General features: G+C 39.5%; 1 long non-coding RNA gene across 1 annotated transcript; it reads left to right on the top strand.

Annotated features, from left to right (window-relative positions):
- Positions 1 to 280: 280 nt before the first annotated feature.
- Positions 281 to 12,802, top strand: LOC118767869. Its single transcript, XR_005003775.1, has 3 exons — positions 281 to 478; positions 1,624 to 1,629; positions 12,792 to 12,802. It is a non-coding gene; the product is annotated as an uncharacterized LOC118767869 (long non-coding RNA).
- Positions 12,803 to 25,869: the final 13,067 nt, after the last annotated feature.

Here is a 25,869-nt window from a genome sequence, read left to right as displayed (position 1 = left end):
ACAGCTCGTCCCATTGATGGAACTACAGTCCTGGGTCAAGCGCAGACCAAGAAAGGGTATCTGGCGCCTGGCACCTGGAGTGTCGGCAAGCGCTCACGGCCTTCTATCAGTCGGACAACGTGGTCGGTGGAAGTTCCACTCTGCTGTTCTATAGAGGATTAGTGGAAAGAGCGACGACGTACCTGGGGAAACTCTGGGCGTCGAGAGGGATCAGCTAAGTGGTCTTTTCCGTTGGACTTTCGGGTCAGGGCCTATGGATAATTTTCAGAAACCCCTAGACTGGCAGTGCTACCGGGGAGCTCTGTCGGTTCGAGACAAGCTCTGCAGACATGGAAGTGCTGTCAGACTGACCTGTCCGAGGTGTGCGCAGGGCGATGAAACCGTCCTGCATGCACTCGTCCAGTGTCCACGCATTACTGACCTGTGGAGCTTCATCGAACAGCTGTTGTCACGCGTGGGACAGATCCGGTTATCAGCAGTTATATTAACACTAAACAAATGGAATATATGTTGAGTTGGTAAAGTTTGTGTGAAAATGTGTGTGGAGAAAACCTCATCCTATTATGTAAACCCTTGAGGTGAAAACAGAGGGGGAAATTGTTTAAATGAATGCCTAAGAATTGTTGAGAATAACAATGCTTGATATAAAATTTGCAATATTTGAGCTTCAAAATTTTCCAATAGAATCCATCAAGACAAACATATGCACACATTTGGAAAGAAGCAAAAACGAAACGATTGGCTCGGCGATGAGTGATGAGGAAATGGATTACATCTGTAGTGGATCTTGCAAGCATGAAGTGGATTCGATCCACCATAGCCAAATTTAAATTAACACCGCAACAGAACTTTTCCCACGGTGGAAAATGGTTTTTTTTTCTCTGACAGCAGTTTTACATTTTCCAGATGCCTTTAGCTAGGCCGAAATAATGTCTTCACCACTTGACCCTAGTAAAGGTTGGGGACCGCTGCCATAGAGATAGATAGATAAGCAGAGAGAGAGAGAGAGAGAGAGAGAGAGAGAGAGGGGGGGGGATACTGAGAGTAATAAATACTGGTGTCCAAAAACGAGGAGAAATCGCTAGGAAACCGCTTAACAACATAAGACAACAGAGTTCTATTCATTGGATGAGATAAGAAGACAAAGCTACGAACAGACAGTGATGATATCTGGAAACTGAAATAAAGAATGAGCCATGGGAGGCAGAGAAAGAGAGGGAGAAGAGACTCTGTGAGCTTAGTAGTTGGTTTCAGACCGACACCGTAAGGTACTAAGTCGTATAAGGGACAGGAAGGCATGGAGTTACGTGATCGTACGTCTATAAGCACAGAACATGAAAAGGCGATAGATTAAATAATTGACGAACAAGATATTTTTGTATGGGTGAAATATAGGTGAAGAGATGAGGACGTTTGACCCTACAGATAAGACAAGCAATCAATCAATTGGGTCGACAAGAAACTGGGCGAAAGATAGATAAAATTGTTTTTAAAAACAATTTTATTATAAAAAGAAAAAAGAAAAAAATGGTTTCGTATCCCGTCATCAGCTAATAATTTACGTCTATTTTTATATGAACGTTAGACTTGTGGAATTTGAACAGTTAGATAATGAGATATGAGAATTTCGTGTATGAATGGGGTTTGGTATCAATTTTCGGTCGTTCTGACTAACACTTAGATTTCACCAGTCTTATTAGAGATAAGTGTTTAACTATTGAGATAAACAGGGAGGAAAAGTAACAGGTAGAAAACAATGTCGCCTGAGTTGATAAGATGACGATAGCTTAACCATTCGCTGATCTATCACCACACCACACCACCACCACCACCACCTGTACAACAACAACGACAAACAACACACTCGCACACATATATGGGATCTTTTCGCTTTGACCGGCAGATTTTTAAAATAATTTCTTTGTAACTATACACTTTTAAACTTCGTATACTGGTAGAATGTGTTTATAAAACGTCTTTTTCTCTTGGCTTTCTTGAGAAAATTCTGTAGTTTGTAAGTTATTTGTTGTTTAATTTCTTGCATTTCGGCAATTTCAACGATGTCATAAATAAATAACAGTGACAAACGAAAAATACACCGCCGATAGTTGTTGCTGACAAACAACGCCAGTAATTTTATTCAGCTGAATGCACGTCATTGATTGGTTGAAATTACCGAAATACAACAACTTTAACGTGAAATAACTTCGTAAATATAAGTTTTTTTTCCCCTCAAAAATGCTATATGACACATTCTACCAGTGTCCAAAGTTTGAAAGTGTTTAGTTACAAAAGATTATTTTTTTAATCGGTCGGTCAAAAGGTAAAGATATATGACACAGTTTTCTACCTGTTACTTTTCCGCTCAATTTATCTAAACAATAGTTAAACACTTATCGCTGATAAGATTGGTAATATCAAAGTGTTAATAATAAAGACCGCAAATTGACACTAACCCCAATATTTACCCGAAATTCTCATATCTTATCTGACTGTTCAAATTATATATATAAATAAATTAGAAAAAAACCCACTTTTTATCAATTCAACAATGAAAAAATTAAAGTATGTCATATAGAATAAATTAGATCATATAGAAAAAAATTAAATATAAGATAAAAACACATACCAATGATTAAGTAATGTACGAAATAATAAATAAAACGTATATATTTGGTAAAATGACTACACGTGTTTCGTGGCTATATTTAAGAAATGATAACAGTAAAATCAATTCAATATAACTATAGCCACTCTTCAGGTCAAAGATTAAAATAATATAATAATAAAATAATAAAGATAATTATTTTTAGTATTTTTATCTTTGACCTGAAGTGTGGCTATATTTATATTGAATTGATTTTACTGTTATCATTTCTTAAATATAACCACGAAACACGTGTAGTCATTTTACTAAATATATACGTTTTAAGTATTACTTTGCACATTACTTAATCATTGGTATATGTTTTTATCTTATATTTAATTTTTTCTATAGGATCTCATTTTTTCTATATTGACCATGACAAAGTAAGTTGAGCAGAGAATCAGCATAAAATTTTGCCAAAAGCTTGGCGATACCTTCTCAGAGACCTATGCAAAGTTTTCAACACCCGAGTGTCTTTTTGGTCAGCTGAAAGTAGTTTTGGCACAAACTTGGAAGACACGTGTCTCATACACAAATCTTCAATGATAATGGACTAAACTGAACCGTAACTAATCTACATATCCTCTGATAACTCGCGGATGGTGACTTGACGATTTCCCCTCACAGCTGCACGCACATCTGCGATGTTTTTCTCAGTTTTGCTAGTTGCGGGTCTCCCAGAACGTTCGTCAATATCGACGTTTTAACGGCCGTCTTGGAAATGTCAGAACTACTCGTACTCCTGTCTGCAGCTCATACACTCCTCTCCATACACTTTCTGCATCTTTGCGTAGGCCTCTGAGCAGGTATCGCCATGACAGTTTTTTTGTGTCATGAACAATGCGACGATCACACACTACACACGTTCCTTCCAAGCATTGCTGTAAACAGCGAAAGTGATCTAGAATGTTAAAACTTAGTGCACATACACATCAGAGTTCAAGGTCGATCTGTGCCAAGTAGCTTCACTCTGCGTGCTTTAGTTTCGTTACTATGGCAACAGTCCGGATACTTATTGATCAGATCTGGTATAGTGTTATCTTATAGAGTGGAAGTTCAATACGAATTTTTAAACTCATTATCTTGTGGTTAGTAATCCATTGCCTTAAATTTGAAGCTATTAAGTCTTTAAACGTTATTTTACTGGGTTTAGTCTTTATTTTACTGGGTTTAGTCTTGCGACTGTCGCCATGATGGGTTATCACTTTAAAAAATTCAATTGATCATACTGACCACAGTACGTATTTCAATCTAGAATTTATTTTATAGATCTCTGCTTGATGATCTGCTAACTTAAAGACTTAGTGGGACACAATACTCGATTTAACAACAAATGCAAACCAACACACACACACACACTCACACACACACACACACTCACACACACACACACACACACTCACACACACACATTAGGTGCATGAATGATTGTGTGTTTGAGAAGTTTGCTTCCCAACCACATGGTTCCACGTTCAGTCCTCCTGCATGGTACCTCGGGCAAGTAGTGCCTTCTATTATATCCCCGGGGCCAAACACAGACTTGTGACCGATTTCGGTTGACGGCAGCTGCAACGTTCGTTGTTCATCAGAAAATGATCGAAAAACATGTCTATAAAGAAGAGTTGTTTGTTCCAAACTCCGCGTGTGCCGACTCTACCTGTAAGAAAGGAACAAATAATACAATGCGGCTGTAGGTCATAACACTCGGGCAACGCTGAGGTGCATTGCTAGTGTGCGCGCGCGCGTGTATATATATATATATACATACACACATACATACGCACACAGTTACACACACACATATACGTGTATAATATATATGTATATATGTGTGTATAATACACACACACACACACACATACTAAGTGATTTCTTTATTACCCACAAAGGGCTAACGAAGAGGGGGACAACACATCATGATTTGGGGTCATGAGACACGGATGAAATTTACATATAAATGATCTTTAAAAATATTACATGAAATCGAAGACAAAATCGATGAAATTCGAATGATACACAAATTTTTACAACACAATATAAAAACGACACATGAAGTGGGAACACCAGGATTGCCGACCCCACGAGCCCTGTTTTTCCCACCGAAACTCGGCAGACACACACATACTAAGTGTAGTCAAAAAGTGTCCGACCTTGATTTTTTTTTTGGCACAAAATAACAAGGCGTGAGCAAAACCCGCATGGGGGTCATAGGTGGCCGCGTCTTTCCCGAGCATGCGCAAGAAATTTCGTGTTCGTAGGTTGCGCCATTCGCCCTCAGAGACGGGTTGAGTACAGACGTGAAGGGTGTACTGTGCGATTTTTCTTTTTTAGTCAAGATGGCCGAGTTCATTGAGCAAATATTCTGTATCAAATTCTGTCAAAAACTTGGTCATACGCAAGCCCAGACTATCGAGAAGATTCGGAAGGCCTTTGGAGATGATGCTACGAGAAAAAACACAAATAAAGGAGTGGTACACTCAGTTCAAAATAGCCGCACCTCAATGGACAGTGAGTCACGTTGCGGCAGACCATCGACAAGCAGAAACTACGAAATGTTTGCAAAGGTTTAAGGAATAGTCTATGAAGACCGTCGTGTGACTATTGAGGTGATTGTTGCCGAAGTTGGAATCAGTTATGGGTCAGTTCAACCAGTTCGATTCGCTCAGTTCAATCCACCCACGTCGTCCAAGCCTTCCTTGTCAAGCAAAACACACCACTTGTTTCATCAGGCTTCCTACTCCCAAGACTTGACTCTGTGTGACTTTTGGTTGTTCCCAAAGCTCAAAAAAACATTCAAAGGGGGATTTCAGTGAAGGGAGGACTTAAGCAAAATTCGACGGCACAGCTCTACAGCATCCCCCAAACAGTGATTTCCATAAATGTTTCCAGCAGTGACCGGAACGTTGGCAGAAGTGTGTAGGTTCCCAAGGAGAATATTTTGAAGGAGACTAAATCAGAACGGTGAGTTTTTTAATATTACTTGTTTTGGGCCAAATGTCGGATACTTTTTGACTACACCTCGTATACATACACACACGTACATTTAACATGCACACATAAATATACATTCACTCACGCAGATGTAATATATATATATATATAATATATATATATATAAATATATAAATATATATATATATATATATATATATATATATTGATTGATTGATTCTAGTTTCAGCTCATGAGCTGTGGCCATGCTGGGGCACCGCCATTTATATATATATATATATATATATATAAATATTTGAGTAGTTGAATGAATTATCTTGTTATGGATAATTCGGTTAACCGATACCTGGGTAGCAAATTCACATTTTGTTAATTCGTCGTTCAACTCCATTCTTCATATATATATATATATATATATATAAAACCCTTGATTCGATTGCACTGTGTACAAACTCTATACTTGGAATGAGCAATTTTAAATACTATTGGATTTTACTCACAAGGTATTGGAATCTTACATGTATACCATTCTGCCTAAATAATGGATCTACAAATACAATATGCGTATCTATAGAAATAGATACGCATATTCACACACACACACACAATAGAATAATAATGTTTATATTCCATTTACAGAGATACACATATACAGACATAGCTATATATAAAAAGAATATTTAAAAAATAAGTTGAAAACTGAATTAGGTGTTCAATATCAAGTGATTGCATATTTAACTGGAAGGAAGTGTCTCTGGCCCTCTTAAAACAAAATCTTGCTTCCCATGAGTTGCATATAAAACGGTGGAAATAGTAGCAAAGACGAGCTGTTCAGTTAACAGGGATATTTTTATTCTGCAGCTAAATAAAATTATACAGCAGCCAACGAAATGAATACACCACGAAGAATGTTGTCAGTAGAACATTCCATACACACATTTGACGTCTCAGCTCAGTCGAACTTGGTTACACGTGCTTCAACAAGAACAAAAACAATGTGAAAACAAACTCTTTTCCCTCTGCTAAAATGAAAAGCTTCATGCTATCTATTTACAAAAAAAAAATGGCTCAGACGAACATTTAGAATTTGCTGTGTTTGGTGGGGTCTATTGCGTTTGGTGGGGTCTATTGCGCACTCCGATTCCCGCGTAAAACTAAACCAACCCAATTTCGACAAAGTATTTCAGCGTCACCAGACAGGTGGCCTGACCAGTCATTAGAGACTTGACCCGTGGAGCCCTTTTCAGACTATTTAAGTCTAAATCTTGCAATTATGAAATTAGTCTCGCTACACATATTTTTGAATTAATTAGTATATTAAATTAGATTATAAAATTATATAAGCATTGCATGGGATATTCATCACTACAAGAGGTACTACAATTATTTGCATTGTACTACTATTACTATTTTCAGTAGGTAAAAACAAGTATAGATAAGTAACCTTATGAACAATTGTATGATTGTTATCTATACTAGTTTTATTGTTATTGCTCTACCGGTGAATAGTTTTTACAATAGGTATACAATTACATTTTCTTGGTGTCATATTGTAGCGACGGGCGAAATACCACTAAGCATTTTGCCCGGAATACTAGTGATTCTATCAGCTCGCCGCCTTAATAATACTAATAATGATAATAATAATAATAATAATCCTTTCTACTCTAGGCACAAGGCCTGAAATTTTGGAGGAGGGGGCCAGTCGATTAGATCGATCTCAGTATGCAACTGGTACTTAATTTATCGACCCCGAAAGGATGAAAGGCAAAGTCGACCTCGGCGGAATTTGAACTGAGAATGTAGCGACCGACGAAATACTGTGTACAATGTACTTCCCCAGTAGTGGGGAGTTCCACCAAGAGGTGACCAAAGGATCCTCACACATGTAATGTGAAAGGATCTATCATCGAAGCACTGGTAGGGTGTCGAGATCCTTTCTAGTCACATACAAAAATTCTTGTAGAAAGCAAACAGACGAAACTCAGGTTAAAGGTGAACAGACAACTTGGTTTATTGATTCATGGTTGTACGTTGTCTGATGGGGGAATAGACAGCCTCTGAGATACTGCTGGTGTTGGTCGTTGAGGTTGGTTGAAGTTGGTTGAAGCTGGTGTGTGGCTGTCAGAGCCAGGAAAACCGTGACCGATCGCAGTGCTGTCTTGAGCCGAAGAGAGCGATTTGAGGTTCGCGGGCTCGAGAGATGTTTTCCCGCACATGCGCATGGGGAAGACTTCCGGTGGCCACCCGGAAGTAGTCCCATTCTGCGCATGCGCGCCGAACCCTACACAGTAGCATCACTACAGGGCTCCCCTCCGAGTGCGAAGTACGGCAACCAGAATATTGTGGTGGTGCTGCAGAAAACAGAAGGCTTGCCGATCCCCCAGAAGACTTGGTACATACTATTATACAAGAAGAACATTTTAAAGAAAGTTAAATGTAAATTGTTTTTGAAAGTTTCTTGGGCCAATGCACTGTTCTGCCCGATTTTGTAACATACGGTGTGCTCGGGGCACCCGTTGACGGCGAGGGTGGTGTTGTAGGAGCCGGTGAAGGTGATTGTGCAGGTGAAGGCGTTTGTGCAGGTGAGGCGTTTGTACAGGTGAAGGCGTTTGTGCAGGTGAAAGTGTTGTTAAAGGTGCATAGGTGGGTGTGTCAAGGTTGTCATCAAAAGATGAAGACGTCTCAAAATGTGCCTTTTTTAAACGGTCCACGGAAACGGTCTCCGAACGACCATTTATCTCAATCGTGAAAACCTTTGGTGTGCGAGAAAGCACACGAAAAGGTCCTTTATAGGGAGAAACAAGTGGGCCCTTCACAGAATCGTCCCGAACAAAAACATGCGACCAGGTGTTCATATCCGGTGGAAGATGGGACGGTGGAGATTGCTTTCTGGGAAGCATGGGCGGAAGGTTTGAAAAATATTCCCGCAGTCTGGTGACATAGGTCGCCGGATCATGGGGCGGGGAAGTGTCTGGCACCAACATCGTACCGGGCAATGCCAGTGTGGTACCATACAGCAGCTCTGCAGCAGAAAACCCCAGGTCTGCCTTGACAGCAGTCCGACAGCCGAGAAGCACAATGGGCAGAAATTCGATCCAGGACTGTGGGTCCGAAGAGGCACGAAGAGCGGCCTTGAGCTGTCTATGGAACCGCTCAACCAATCCATTAGACGCTGGATGGTAGCTTGGGTGTGTGATATGGTGCATACCCAAAATTCGCGACAATTCGCGAAATAGCGAGGCCTCAAACTGTCGTCCACGATCAGTTGTCAATCGGGACGGGACTCGAAGCGAGAAATCCAGTTTGAAACGAAAGCTCTCGCGCAACAGTCTCAGCAGAAATGTCTGCTATCGGAATGGCTTCTGGCCAGCGGGAGAAACGATCGACACAAGTTAATAGATAAGAGAACCCGCGACTCACAGGCCATGGTCCAACCAGATCGATGTGGACATGGCGAAAACGGGCCTCCGTGGGGGGAAATTGTCCAAGCGGGGCACGAACGTGCCGTTGAATCTTGGATCGTTGACACTTGGAGCAGGTGCGTGTCCAACAAGTAATTGTGCGACGCATATTCGGCCAGAAAAACCGAGCAGTGATTAGTTTGAGGGTGGCAGCGATGCCAGGATGTGATAAGGAGTGCTTCGATGATAGATCCTTTCACATCACGTCGGGGTCACCAATTGTAATGTGAAAGGATCTATCATCGAAGCACTGGTAGGGTGTCGAGATCCTTTCTAGTCACATACAAAAATTCTTGTAGAAAGCAAACAGACGAAACTCAGGTTAAAGGTGAACAGACAACTTGGTTTATTGATTCATGGTTGTACGTTGTCTGATGGGGGAATAGACAGCCTCTGAGATACTGCTGGTGTTGGTCGTTGAGGTTGGTTGAAGTTGGTTGAAGCTGGTGTGTGGCTGTCAGAGCCAGGAAAACCGTGACCGATCGCAGTGCTGTCTTGAGCCGAAGAGAGCGATTTGAGGTTCGCGGGCTCGAGAGATGTTTTCCCGCACATGCGCATGGGGAAGACTTCCGGTGGCCACCCGGAAGTAGTCCCATTCTGCGCATGCGCGCCGAACCCTACACAGTAGCATCACTACACACACTTTGGGCCATCTAACACCAAGGCACCTCAGGTAAACACCCCTCTCCTTATTCCATTCGGCCAACAGGCACATACTTAGAGCAGGCCCCATTCACACGGGCCATTCTTTCTTCATTCACCCACCTTTCAACAAACTTACAGGGTGACAGCACCTATCTCTCCAGCCTCACTTTCCTTTTCAGAGAAGAACTGCCTAAACTGCCTGTCCTTCCCGGCCAAAGGAAGGAGGCAGGGCGAACTTCACGATGTACTCGGACGATGGCCGGATCCGTCCTCCACGTGACGGGAGTTCAAACACCGCCGAAGTCGACTTTGCCTTTCATCATTTCTGGGTCGATAAAATAAGTACCAGTTGTTATGTAATCATCACAACAAACTTGAACAATCAACGTTGCCCATTGTCTACAACACCAGTCAAGTACTGGGGTCGATGTTATTGACTGTCCCCCTCGCCCAAATTTCAGGTTTTGTACCAAAATTTAAAATCATTATTATTTGCTCCACTGAATACAGATGGTCTTTAAAAAGAATGCATACAAATCAGAAACAGTATCCGAAACTAAATACTTCTATTTCTGACGTGTCACGTATAAGTTTCACCCAGCATTCCTCGACAGGACGATATTTGCTGTTAAAGCATTCCTATACTTGTGATCGTCAAATTTCTTTGCAGACGAAAGAAATTGTGATTTTTACAAGAAATCCTCACCATATTTTATTTTTGGCTTCCGTCACAAATCATACTCTATGAAAATAGCTGACTTACAAATCAGCGAAAGATACGCAGCAAAGTCAGGTTTGAGGTTAAATTAACGTCGTAACGGAAACCTCGGCGACAGCAACGATATGCATTTATTCAGGTGGAGGCGCAATGGCCCAGTGGTTAGGGCAGCGGACTCGCGGTCGGAGGATCGCGGTTTCGATTCCCAGACCGGGCGTTGTGTGTGTTTATTGAGCAAAAACACCTAAAGCTCCACGATGCTCCGGCAGGAGATGGTGGCGACCCCTGTTGTACTCTTTCGCCTCAACTTTCTCTCACTCCACTCTTACTTCCTGTTTCTGTTTGTACCTGTATTTCAAGGGGCCGGCCTTGTCACTCTCTGTGTCACGCTGAATATCCCCGAGAACTACGTTAAGGGTGCACGTGTCTGTGGAGTGCTCAGCCACTTACACGTTAATTTAACGAGCAGGCTGTTCCGTTGATTCGGAATTTATTCAGATATGTGTAAAAGCATATGCGGTGGGTTGTTTTTGTTCTGTTATTGTTAAAACAACAGCTTAAGTTGGATTCCTCTTTGCGGTTCACGGAGCAGATGATTTCAACTGTGTCCTCGTGTTATCATTCAATAGCTTCTGAATGAAAAACAGGGAGGTGTGTGTGTGTTGCAAGCAAGCCAGCAAGCAAGCGCTCGGCTGGCCTTCACCGCGGTCTGCATTGTGCTTAAATCTATTCATAAAGCACCTATTGGCAGCTGTCGTAATGCCCATCTGCCAAGATCGTAGTTAAAGGCAGCTAGTCGCTACTCTTCACGAGAAAGGGGTCTAAATCCCAACCTGACTTGTTTTTACTCTGATGTTTCTTTTTTTCAGGAGTGGGCATTTCTGGCTGCCTTTCTTCTTTTAACACTTGTTCTCTCAAGCAGACTCGTCTATCGGCTTCAGTCCATTGTTTCTGTTTTGGTGTCACTTGTTTCCTCGGGCGGGTTTGCCAGGTTGTTTCGAACTGAAGTCTTGCATCTCGTTGCTCTTGTCTCCACGGCATTTCGTTGTCTGCGAGACTGCAGCAGGCCCATCGCCAGACTTTGGTGCCTTGGAGTGTTTCAGAATTTTCTGGGTGGGTACAAATTTTTAATAATGCTAAAGGGGAGTTTCGAATTAAGTATATCATTGTAACCCTACCCCTGGACGGCAGGGAATATTGATGTATGCTATTGATGTTTCAATTTCTAGTTTATTGACTTTAATTAAGTTGAAAGAGGTCGTGTTTTTTTTTTATGTTCTTAGCCTTTTAGATTCTCGAGCATGTTGATGAGAGCTGCATTGTAGGTGGCGACTATCTTTTTTTTTTTTTAATATTGGGATTCATTTATTGACCTTGGTACGTCAACTCTTCGGTAAATTCATCATGACACTTGATCCAAAGCCGAAGCGGAGTGAATGGTTTTCAGCACTTTAGTAGCATGACGTGAAAACCCTTAAAACTCCTGGCTATTTTAAATACAGAAACTGATTATTTTGTATCCTACAGACGTACGAAGTTAAAGCCCAAACGTTTTGTGTATCTATTGTGTTGTACGCAGGCAACATCTTGTAGGAAAATAATTTAAGTGTAAGTCTTCATTCATAATTGAACTTAATAATTAGGGCTATAAATAAGATCAAGCCTAATGACAGAATAGTTTGACAGCTACTCTTACACAAATTCGTGAGCTCTCAGTTCTCAGTGGGTGCTTGGTGCGTTTTTGTTGAATTATGTGCAAATGTCGTATTGTTTCTTGACACTGAAAATGAGGTTGATATTTGGCAAACATTTAAAAAAAAATTCAGTGAAATTAATTTGCACCTGTAAGGAGCCAATATTGTACTTAACTGAAAAAAAAAAATTTCTTTATTTATTTAAAAAAAAATAAAACTTTTTTTCCGTCATTTTTTCAGGACATAAATTTCATCAATTTGCAGCAGAAGTTCTCAAAATGACGCCCCACAAAGAGTCTGTCAGTATTTCACGGATTCCTTAAAATACAATTTAAAGCTTCAGAAAATCTATATTAATACTTGAGAGCATCTTCAAAACGTATTATTCATAATTGGGTTTACACAAAAGTATGATTAATAAAACGAGGTGAGTAATAATTTTCTATATACTCTTTACTCTTTTAGTTGTTTCAGTCACTTGACTGCGGCCATGCTGGAGCACCGCCTTTACATATTTTATACATATTTTTTTCTAACTTTAACCCTTTTAGTATTTAAACCGGCCATATCTGGCCAAAATAGCTAATCTGTTTTATGTTCAAACTGACCAGATCCAGGCTCTCACACCTACCCTACAATGTTATTCTACATTAAGTAATTACACCATCAAGATCTTGAAGATATGACATAATGCATGATTAATTCAAATCAATGGGAATCAAAAAGCATTATGTTTGATAGAATAATCAGAACACTAAAGGGTTAAAACGTTAATTTTTAAACTTTGAATGCGAAATGCACTAATGGTTTTTTTGTTTTTTTTGTCCTTGTGTGCTCAGAAATCAATGGATTGAGACTTTTGGGTTCAAAGAATTATTATAGAATTTAAGCTGCTGTAAAACTGCAGAAGAGATTGGAATGTTTAGTTGTTAACTCAATGAACTTAAAATGGATATGGAGAAATAACAAAAAGGATTCAGTGATATTCCAAACCTGGAGCCATATGAGTGGATGGTGAATATTTTAACTGCAAATGTTGCAGAAGTTGCCGTGACATGTCAAAAACAATTGTTAGAACTAAGAGGAGATAAAGCAAATCGAATTTCGAAAGCCATACCTGCGTGGCACCTTGGGCGAGTGTCTTCTGCTATAGCCCCAGGCCGACCAATGCCTTGTGAGTGGATTTGGTAGACGGAAACTGAAAGAGGCCCGTCGTGTATATATATATATATATATATATATATGTATATATGCGTGTGTGTTTGTGTGTCTGTGTTTGTCCCCCTAGCATTGCTTGACAACCGATGCTGGTGTGTTTATGTCCCCGTTACTTAGCGGTTCGGCAAAAGAGACCGATAGAATAAGTACTGGGCTTACAAAAAAGAATAAGTCCCGGGGTCGAGTTGCTCGATTAAAGGCGGTGCTCCAGCATGGCCGCAGTCAAATGACTGAAACAAGTAAAAGAGTAAAAAAGAGTAAAGAGTAACAATCTACGGTTAAATTAACAAACAAATCGTCCGGCTTATATCTATCTGTGTGTAGTTAAGAAGCTCGCTTTGCAACGATGTGGTTTCAAGTTCAGTCCCACTGCGCAACACTTTGAGAATGTGTTTTTCTATAACCCAGAGCTAACCAATGCCTTCTGAGTGAATTTGGTCGGCGAAAAGTGTGGAAGACGTGTGTGTGGGTGTGTGCGTGTGTGTGTTTACTCCCACTTCGCTTGACAACCAATGTTGGTTTGTTAACGTCCCTGAAGTCAAGCGGTTCGGCAAAAGAGACCGATAGAATAGGTACCAGATATTAAAAATAAGTACTGGGGTCGATTTGTTTGACTAAATTCTTCAAGGTGGTTTCCCCACAATGGTCGCATTCCAGTGACTGAAAGAAGTAAAAGATAAAACATATTGAAAGCGATATTAATTTTCGGCTATTTTTCCCTCTTCAGAAGGCAGTGAGCTGGCTGAATTGTTAAAGGGTTGGATAGGGTACTGTCTTTCTGGTAATTTTTTTTCCGATTCTGTGCCCTAAGTTCAAATCCTACTGAAGTCAGCTTTATATTTTCATCCTTTTGTGGGGGTCGATAAAAACGAGTATCAATCAAGGTTGGTGAACTGGCGGGACTTTTAGCGGCCTTGCGATATTTGTTTGGCCCTTAATGTTCTGAGCTTCCCAATGCGCTCAGGACCTGAAACAAAAAACTAAAAGTTAGTATTCTGACAACAATGCCTGCAACGACATATTTGATCCCAGAGCGGGGATCAAATACGACACTGCTGTTACCCTAGGGTAACAGCAGTGTGATGATTAATACATGATTAATTCAAAACCATGTTAATAAATATAAGTATTACATTTGGCAGGGTAATTTGAATGCTAAAAGGTTACTACAGGAAATGGAATTGTCATCAAACACATGATCTAAAAATCGCTCAGTCTGGTGATGGTGGGCATTCGTTTGTTTCTTGCGAGGATTGAACCAGACATCAAAAATTCAATTTCGAATATTCAAACGAAAAAATTTCGTTGAAAAAAAAAAAAGTAGTTTGAAGCCCCAAAATTTTATTATCTCATACAAGATTTTAACTTTCAGTCTGAGCTATGTTTCAGTTTCAAAATTGGTCAGCAGTATTTTTTCTCATTTACTGGTCTCTGGCATTGCACTGCGGCCATGCTGGGGCACAGCCTTGAAAGGTTTTAATCGAACAAATCGACATAAGTACTTATTTTTAAAGTCTGGTATTCTATGTTTTTTTTGTCTTTTACCAAACTGCTATGGTTACATGAATGTAAACACACCAACACTGATCGTCAAGCGGTGGCACGGGGAAACACAAAGACGCACACACTCACATAGACATGCTTACATGTATGTGTGTACTTACGAGGTGGCCAGACCGTAGCTCGCGAATCATATCCGGCTCTTTGACTGTTAATATGTGTAACGGTTAGGTTTTTATTAGAGTATAGTTACCAATTGTAGCAGGTAAGATTGATTAGGTACACAATATTATGAAATGTCGGAGTCAGCAGTTGGAACGATAAAAATTTGTTATTATAACGTCATGTTGTAGCATGTGAAAGATGAACAATGCATGAAGTTTTAAGAAAGTATTTATTTACCGTTACGTTACAATATCTTGCTTCGACGAGCAGGTTTTGATAAATCCAAAAGCATGCAAAGTAAAGTTTGTGTTTGTGTCCTCTTCATTGTTTAGTAGTAATTACAGAGAGAGATAGAATGATGTTGTAAGAGAACAGAATTAGAGCTAGTGAGAGTTGTATGGTGTTGTCTCACAGTTGCTGACAGTAAACTTCATTTCTCCCTCTGACCAAGGTTCTAGCTGGTCAGCCAGACTTCGTTGTCACCGGAGTGACTTCCTGGTTGAGTCGTCACCGACTGTGACTAACTGCCTTTTGCTTGGGATGTGCTTGCTTTTCTAACTATCCAGAAGGATAGATATACCATTGAGAACAATAGATTTAGTTAGTGGTCTTGTTATTTCTATTCTAGCTTTTGGTGAAGTAGAAGAGGTTAGAAAGGGTCAAGTGGTGAAGACCTTATTTCGGCCTAGCTGAAGGCATCTGGAAAATGTAAAACTGCTGTCAGAGAAAAACCATTGTTCCACCGTGGGAAAAGTTCTGTTGCTGTGTTAATTTAAATTTGGCTATGGTGGATCGAATCCACTTCATGCTTGCAAAATCCACTACATATGTGAATCTTTGGCCGTTAATACGAAGGGATGCTGAAAAGTTCCTGGCTTCAAGGGTATCGCGAAATAGTTGGTTGGGAGCCCAACCTTCTGAGCCCCTTTCATAGGGCTTAAAAAAACTGAAGGACCGCTGCAATAAGTGTATAAATCTGAGAGCGGAATATGTTGAATAAAATCATAATTAACCGATCCTCCTGTATTTTCTTTTACCCAAAGCCAAGAACTTTTCAGCATTCTCTCGTGAATGTGACTCACCTTCGTATTAACGGCCGAAGATTCACATCTGTAGAGGATCTTGCAAGCATGGAGTGGATTCGATCCACCAAAGCCAAATTTAAATTAACACAGCAACAGAACTTTTCCCACAGTGGAACAATGGTTTTTCTCTGACAGCTAGGCTGAAATAATGTTCTTTTTTTTTTTATCATAGCTAATATAGAAGTTAAATAAAAAAAATTCAAGCTTTATAATTATTTACTGGGTATGAAATGAAACCAGCTTTTCTTATTTTTGTGGGAAGGGAGAAAGGCGCTCCCTAAGTATTTCACGTAAACCCAAATATAAAATTGTAACGAATCATTTTAATTTCCACCCCTGTTTTAGTTTTGGACTGATTTTCTCAACATATTTCTCATTCAAATTCTACCCCTGTAGATACATAAAAGTGCATATATGGATATATCGATATATCGGATATATCGTTCTAGAATGTCATTTTCATCACTCTCTTTCAAAACGTGCTATTGTTTGTTGCCCGCATTTAAAAGTGACAAATGGATGAACTTATTCGATATCTCTTCCTTTCTTTATCTTCCACCATTTATCACGTTTTTTTCTTTTCACTCTGGCCATTGTCACATTTGCCTGCTCAGAACAATATTGATATAACTATTAACTCAATAATTTATTATCATTTTATTTGATGATGAATCACCTGCCCTTAATACAGCAATGAGTAACAGAAACAAGTCTAAACAAAAGTGAGGCATTGTACTTTAGCGCTGGGGGTAGGAAAGGTAGTGGGAAGAGGGATTCGAGAAATTTATGGTTGCCAAGTGTTGCAGAAGTATATCAGTAAACTGATATCAGGGGTAAGGGGGCCGAACATTTGTGTGCGTGGAAGAGGCGATGAGACTGATCACAGCTTTATTAGTCTAGCCTCGACAGCACATTTTAATACAAACCGTTCATAGGCGCAGGAGTGGCTGTGTGGTAAGTAGCTTGCTAACCAACCACATGGTTCCGGGGTTCAGTCCCACTGCGTGGCATCTTGGGCAAGTGTCTTCTGCTATAGCCCCGGGCCGACCAATGCCTTGTGAGTGGATTTGGTAGACGGAAACTGAAAGAAGCCTGTCGTATATATGTATATATATATATGTTTGTGTCTGTGTTTGTCCCCCTAGCATTGCTTGACAACCGATGCTGGTGTGTTTACGTCCCCGTCACTTAGCGGTTCGGCAAAAGAGACTAATAGAATAAGTACTGGGCTTACAAAGAATAAGTCCCAGGGTCGATTTGCTCGACTGGAGGCGGTGCTCCAGTATGGCCACAGTCAAATGACTGAAACAAATAAAAGAGTAAAAGAGAGAGAATACTGGAATCGGTAGACTTTGGACCAGTGTTTCCCAACCTATTATCCTCCAGGCCCCATTATAACTTAACAGAAATATGTACGCCCCACCAGTGGTTGGAAAAAGAATTAGCTTTATTTTAATATCTCATAATTATGTACTTTCCTTAAAGAAATATTCGCACTAGGGCATTAGAATAGATCTATACTGTAGCAAACAGAATTCACAAAGGGTGCTTGGCAGAAGGGATTAGTTTGGCTAGGCTAAGGATCGGTGTAGTGTGTTTGCTGTGGGAAAAGATTTTCACAATTCCATACTCTTTTTCTCTTTTACTTGTTTCAGTCATCTGACTGCGGCCATGCTGGAGCACCGCCTTTAGTCGAGCAAATCGACCCCGGGACTTATTCTTTGTAAGCCCAGTACTTATTCTATCGGTCTCTTTTGCCGAACCGCTAAGTGACGGGGACGTAAACACACCAGCATCGGTTGTCAAGCAATGCTAGGGAGACAAACACAGACACACAAACATATACACACACACATATATATATACATATATACAACAGGCTTCTTTCAGTTTTCCGTCTACCAAATCCACTCACAAGGCATTGGTCGGCCCGGGGCTATAGCAGAAGACACTTGCCCAAGATGCCACGCAGTGGTTCTGAACCCGGAACCATGTGGTTGGTTAGCAAGCTACTTACCACACAACCACTCCTGCGCCATTCCCCACTAAAAAAAAAAAAAGGATCCTACGGCCCCCCACCACAATTTTTTTTCAGAATCACTGCTTAGGATACAAGTTTCGTTTACAAGTGTCTGTGAAAAATTTGCAACATCAACTTTTTTACCGAAAGCCAGGAACTTTTCAGCATTCCTTTGCATATATGACTCGTAGAAATAAGTCGGACGAGTTCTTCTTTATCATAGCTAATATAAAAGTTAAATAAAATAAAAAAATTCAAGCTTTATAATTATTTAATGGGTATGAAGTGAAACCAGCAGTGCTGTGGGAACAGATTTTCTTACTTTTACTGGAAGGGAAAATGATATTCATTTCATTTTCATTTCATTTCATTTGGGTTTGAGTCCATGCTCAGGCCAAGTCGAAGACTCCACCCTCAGAGTCTGGTGTGGTTGCCAGGTTGTATTCTCTGTTTAATTTTGACATGTGTAGGAGCGAGTTTGAGTCAGTTTGTGCTCGTTGTGTATATCCTGGGAGATGGGGTTCATCTCTAATGGTGCTTAAGTATCTATCCAGCTGCAATTTGAATGATTCCACACTGCATCCTGATAGATTTCTGACATGTACTGGAATGGAGTTGAATAGTTGTGCTCCTCGAACCAACAGACTTGACTCTCGCAGGGTTTTTGCTGCCTGGCCAGCCTTTTTGTTGATTGGTGGTAGCTGATTTCAAATAAACCCTAATATAAAATTGTAATGTATCTTTTTAATTTCCACTCCTATTTCACTTTATTTGTCATAGTCACGTAGTCATTACAGAACCAGTGACTTGAAATGCCACTACGAAAGAAATCGCGAAAAACTTTTCGCATAATTATCCTCCTAAATCAGAAATTAAGTAAAAACAAGGTAACATCAATAAATAGCTAGCAGCCGCTGTTGACAACGTCCTGTAAGGAAGCCGAAAAAAACAACTGAAGCCAGTTTTGTTATATCATGAAATATTGCTCATGCTAAATGCCCATGTTCTCATGGCAAACTTGTTAAAGAATTGTAACGGTGATTCGAAACCTAACCACTACGTAACCGTTCAGACTCCTCAACCGAATCACAATAGTTTCACCTGGTGTAAAAAACCAATTTCAGCAACCTGGTCACGGGTTACCAGACGATCTCGTTGAGTTAGACTCCCTAAAAATCATCATCAGGTCTCGGCTTCGCAAATGAAGATCAGGAAGGCTGTCCACGTCATGTGTCTGACAAGTCCGATACGGGAAAGGCAGGTCCGTGAGCAGTGTCCACAGATGAAGGTAACATCCGGTGTGGTGTCAGAGGCGGCTCGCGCCTTCCTCCTGCGTCTCTTGTCTTTAAGCGCGTCTCTTTGTTCCTCAAACTTGCTGACTGCGTTGAAGATTGTGTGGCGCCAGACATCACAGTCCACAGCCAGGTCTGACCAGCATTGGTGGTTAATATGTTTCTTAGCCCACAAGGGGCTAAACACAGTGGGGACAAACAAGGACAGACAAAGGGATTAAGTCGATTACATCGACCCCAGTGCGAAACTGGTACTTTATTTATCGACCCCTGAAAGGATGAAAGGCAAAGTCAACCTCGGTGGAATTTGAACTCAGAACGTAACGACAGACGAAATACTGCTAGGCATTTCGCCCAGCGTGCTAACGATTCTGCCAGTTGCCGCATTGGTGGTTAATATGACAAGCTGTCGGAGCTCCTCTCACACGGTGGCCAGTGGAGAGTTCGCCAAACAGGGCAATCTTAGGAAGACGATGGTTCTCCATTCTGGAGACATGCCCTGACCATCGGAGGCGGGACTTCAGTAGCATGGCTTCAATGATAGTGATATTAAAAACAACATACAAAACCAACAGTCTGTGCTTCTTTTTGACATGAATTTTATATTTTTACTTTAACCCTTTAGTGTTCAGATTATTCTATCACACATAATGCTTATTGATTCACATTGATTTGAATTAATCATGCATTATCTCATATCTTCAAGATCTTGATGGTGTAATTACTTAATGTAGAATAACATTGTAGGGTAGGTGTGAGGGCCTGGATCTGGTCAGTTTGAACATAAAACAGATTAAATATTTTGGCTGGATATGGCCGGTTTAAATACCAAAGGGTTAAGTATCCGTTAAAACAGCGTCGATTCAAACGCTTTGAGTGAAATTCAAGAAAACAGAATTCGAAATATTTGTGATTAATTTGTTTTTGTTTCTTTTTTTCTTTTGTAATAACGGTGAAACTTTACGTTGCTTCTCGAAACTTGCACCGTCTGTGCATGCATATATTGACATAAACTGACCCAATATTTCATAACTACTGCCATTAACATCTGATGTTTCTCAAATGGGAAGTCAGCAATAAACAATAAAAGCCACTTGAAGTTCGATCCAATCAAACTAATAATGTAAAACATTTAAAATTAGATCAACTGCCAGAGCCGTTTCTGTTGGCTTTGTTTTCGAATAAAAGGTCTCTGGACGTTTGTCGCTTGGCGTGCAGCAGCGGCAGCAGTTAAGGCAAAGAACTCTATCACTGCAAAGTGAACAGATGATGTAGTCAACTTTACAGCAGGTGATCGGACGGCAGTTTAATTATCCGCAGTGGCCTAAGCTGTTACCGACCGGAGCTTATGTGAGAATATTGCTTTACTGACAACAGGTGTAGAGGTCTTGATGATTTGCAAGTCTCCAAGAAATAATAACACGTCCATAAATAACATTTACACACATAATATTCAGTAGTAATTCACAAAGGAAAACGTGGATTCTCACGCAGACGCACACATACACAAACAACCGTATTGTCACCACCATCATCGTGACAGTTACAGGTGCCTTAATCTGGAGGTCATTTCAACTACCAGGTTACATGACCGCTGCTCTGACATTGCAGACACTTGCCATGCTAAATCATCTTCATTGGGTTATCAGCAGAGACGGACGGTGTGTGTGTGTGTGTGTGTGAGAAAGAGAAAAAAAGCAGGCAGAGACTGTGTGTGTATATATATATATATATATAATATAATGTGCAACATCAATTCTTCAATATAAATTCCAAAGGAATATACAAGAATAGCGTTAAGGAGCAGAAAAATACTTGTCTGTCACTCATGTGGTGTGTCGTGGTGTACCGCGAAAAATATGGTAGTCGACATTAAGAATAAATTCTCAAAACACTCAGACTATAAGTGAGTATTAATATATGTATAAATGTGTGTGTGTGTGTATATATATATATATATAATGTACGTATATACATAGATTATATATATATATATAATGTACGTATATACATAGATTATATATATATATATAATGTACGTATATACATAGATTATATATATATATAATGTACGTATATACATAGATTATATATATATATATATATAATGTACGTATATACATAGATTATATATATATATAATGTACGTATATACATACATTATACATATATATATATATTGTATGTATATACATACATGACCTTCTACGCACTATAAAGGCGTGTATATACGCATTTGTGTTAGTTTCCATTACTTCGCAACCTGCTTTGATTTGTTCATGCCTATATATATATATAATACTTCCGTAGTTTGGCAGTGGTACTTTTGTGTAGAGGAAGTGTTTCTGTGTCAACGTGTGCAATTCGAGTAACCAGTAGCACTTAGTAAAGAAGTCGTTATCGCTTTTGCGTTTCATTTTTTTTTGTTGATAACCCTCTTATAATCCTTTCTAATATAGGCACAAATTTTTGGAGATGGGGAAAGTCGATCACATCGACTCCAGTACTTGGTTGATACTTAATTTATCAACCCCGAAAGGACGAAAGGCTAAGTTGACCTGCGCGGAATTTGAACTCAGAGCATAAAGACGGACGAAATGCTGCCAAGCATTTTGCCCGGCGTGCTAACGATTCTGCCAGCTCGCTGCCTTTATAACTCTCTTATAATAACATACATTTATATGTCTGGTGTGTGTGTGTGAGAGAGAGACAGCTGTTTTTAATTTGAAATTTAATTTTATCTCACTTGTGCTTATGCCACTGCACGTCAATGTATCAAATTCACTTTATTTACACATGCCTCAAATCAGTGATTCATTTTGTTCCGAGGTGAGTCAAGTATACGATACTAAAGAACAAAAACGATAGCGAAATACCGATATTTACCATTCTCGTTTACCTTCGGGGCGAGTTGTCTCACCCCCGCCTGAGACATTCCATGTTCTTTAACACTCGGCGTTGTGTGGATGTTCCCCAGGGTGTTATAAACAAAACACTTTGTATGTGCTACCAATAATACTTATGCAATTCATACAATGTTATGTAATATATGCCATACTATATGGAAATGAATGCCTGCAACATAAATATTAGCAACTGGGAAGCAGCTGCCAGCAACCGTGGAGACTAGAGACGTACCATAAAAGAGGGAACACAAAGGAGTGACAGAGAGAGAGAGGAGAAATGGAAAGACAAGAAAAGACGTCAACAAGAAACTATGACATTACAACCAGCCAGGAACAGTCTTCGCTACATTTGCGGCACCAGCCAGAGGGAGTGTTTGTCCAGGATAGGACTACACAGCCACAGCAGGAAATGTATTAGGACGTTAAATGTAAAAGCCGGACTAGACTATTTTATGCGCAACTCCATTGTCTCCCGAGACAAAAAGGATGCCAACCAACTATATGGAAATATGTAATATTAATCTTGTAGTCCATTCGCATCCTCACATGTCATAGTTTGAAGGCACAATCGACCAAATGAATGGTTTGGGATGAGTTCATTTGGACATGTAAATAGACTGAACAGATGTTGTTTACATATGTTCTGTCCTCACTCGCGGAAAAATATATAATTACATAAGTGCAACTTCTGCTAGTTTTAAAGTCCGACTACAAAACCACTTATATACTTTTAGACATGAAGGCAAGGCTGGTTTTATTTCAGTATCCAAGCTTAAACGACAAGGCAAGAATTACTCAACCACTTGGTCCATTGTCATTTGTGCTATGCCTTATACTGGCAGCGGAGGATACTGTCTGCTCTGCAGTGAGGCACTCGCTATCAGGAACTTCTGAGGCACCCATAAAAGAGAACTTTTCTTTACAACACATTTACTACATCTACATCTCAGACTGTGAGCTGTGACTTCCTTTGATTAAAGATCACGCATAGAACCATAAGCTGTGCTTTCTTCCGAGTAGATTTCTACACTGTATCTGTCTTAAATCTCTTTACCTTAATCCTATATTCCTTATAAGCCCTCTCAGACTGTGAGCTGTGATTTCCTTTGATTAAAGATCACGCATAGAACCATAGGCTGTGCTTTCTTCCGAGTAGATTTCTACACTGTACCTGTCTTAAATCTTTTTACCTTAATCCTATATTCCTTATAAGCTCTCTTTAGATTGTATATTTAAAAAAAAAAAACCTTTACATTATATCTTTTATTCTATCCTTTCAACAATATTTTTCCCCATGCTACGTACGCTTCATCTCATGGAAAAAGAACTTATGCAACACTTTTGACCCAGACTACATTCCAGACAATCCACTGACTTTACTTGAATTTGAAATTTCTTAATTGTCCTACTTTTCTCCTTAACAATAGCAGCAGAAACCCAACTGATCTCTAAGCGAATAAAAACAAAAAACTCAATGAATTACAGTAATATTATCAATTCTATGCATCAAAACACTCATCCTAGTAAATAACAAAACCTATAAACAAAACCGCATAGCTCTTACAAAAATTTTTAGACTTTCCTTGAATTTGAAATTTCTTGTCTTACTTTTGTCCTTATCAAAAGTATCCTATATTTTATACGCTATTCTTTTCCCTCACTTTTACTTTCTTTTGTATTTTATGCGTTATATTCTTATATTATTTGTTTTATGTATCTTCCATTTATAATTTTACTTCTAGATTTTAAAATGTATCTTTATAGTTATCTTTATATATAAAAGTGAAGTTGTGTGTCTGTCTCCTACGATTTAGATTCCTAACTACTCCCACATTTTGCGGTGCAGTGTAACCAAAAGCGGGTATCTTATAGTCGTGATTCATATCAAGCCCTTCTGGGTATTAGTGCGCGTCTACAATGAGTCTACGATTTAAAAAAAAAATTACCATAATTTTTTCCCATTTTTAATGCATTTTTTTGCTATTATATAAGGGAAGTAACTCTCTAAAAATGTATTATTAAATCTCAGAACGTAAAAAGCTACAGTAACACCCCCCGTTGTGGTTAGCCATATTGAGATGGCTATTATACTTTACATCTCCAAAAATGCTTATATAGTTATTTCCCTTACAAACCTGAGCAACGCCGGGCGATACTGCTAGTATTCTATAATTTGCATCTTATAATCGGTAATGTATGCATGTCAGTCACTTTTAAAAATTTTATCGTTCTTTATGGTATCATATGATATTCTTTACATTCACTTTTACCTTATCCTGTGTTCTGTATTACATTTATTTTTTAACACTATGTGACTCGACTTTAAAATATCTTCTCTTTAGAATTTAAAATATCACTTTTTACTTTTAAGATTTTCGGGCTATATTTATATGTATATTCTATATTAACCCTTTCGTTACTGAATTTATTTTGAGATGTTCAGTGTTTCTCCCAATTATTTTAAATATAACAAAGAATTAAGTAAAATAAACTTAGTTATCATTCAGCTAGATTTAGGGACATAAATTGTGACTAAGGTTTGGCGGAAGGTTTTAATTCAGAACTTTTGAAAACCAGACATTTGTACTAAAGAGGCAGAGCCGGTTTCAGCTGGGTTGGTAACGAAAGGGTTAATATATTTTTATAGCTGGGATGAAACCAATAACTATGACTCACGATTAGTAATAGTGTTTTATCTTTATTATAATAATATGAGACTAATAACAACGCTCGGTCTAGATAGATAAATAATTAGGTAAATAGAGAGATATTTTGTTGACTTGGTCGAAAGGTCAATGGACGGAGAGATGGAGAGGCAGATAAAGGGTGTGCATTCTTTTATTCTTTTGCTTGTTTCAGTCATTTGACTGCGGTCATGCTGGAGCACTGCCTTAAAAGGTTTTAGTCGAAGAAATCGACCCCAGGACCTATTCTTTGTAAGCCTAGTACTTATTTTATCGGTCTCTTTCGCCAAACCACTAAGTTACGGGGACATAAACACCCCAACATCGGTTGTCAAGCAAAAAACATAGACACATAAATATATATATATTATAGGCGCAGGAGTGGCTGTGTGGTAAGTAGCTTGCTAACCAACCACATGGTTCCGGGTTCAGTCCCACTGCGTGGCATCTTGGGCAAGTGTCTTCTGCTATAGCCCCGGGCCGACCAATGCCTTGTGAGTGGATTTGGTAGATGGAAACTGAAAGAAGCCCGTCGTATATATGTATATATATATGTATGTGTGTATTTGTGTGTCTGTGTTTGTCCCCCTAGCATTGCTTGACAACCGATGCTGGTGTGTTTACGTCCCCGTAACTTAGTGGTTCGGCAAAAAGAGACCGATAGAATAAGTACTGGGCTTACAAAGAATAAGTCCCGGGGTCGATTTGCTCGACTAAAGGTGGTGCTCCAGCATGGCCGCAGTCAAATGACTGAAACAAGTAAAAAAAAAAAAATGTGTGTGTGTATATATATATATATATATATATATATATATATATATATGACAGGCTTCTTTCAGTTTCCGTCTACCAAATCCAAATCCACTCAAGTCTTTGGTC

Source organism: Octopus sinensis, linkage group LG25 (genome assembly GCF_006345805.1).
Source record: "Octopus sinensis linkage group LG25, ASM634580v1, whole genome shotgun sequence".
Lineage (NCBI taxonomy): Eukaryota > Metazoa > Mollusca > Cephalopoda > Octopoda > Octopodidae > Octopus > Octopus sinensis.
Note: the sequence above shows the minus strand (reverse complement) of the source record. Positions and strands in the feature narration are given on the sequence as shown.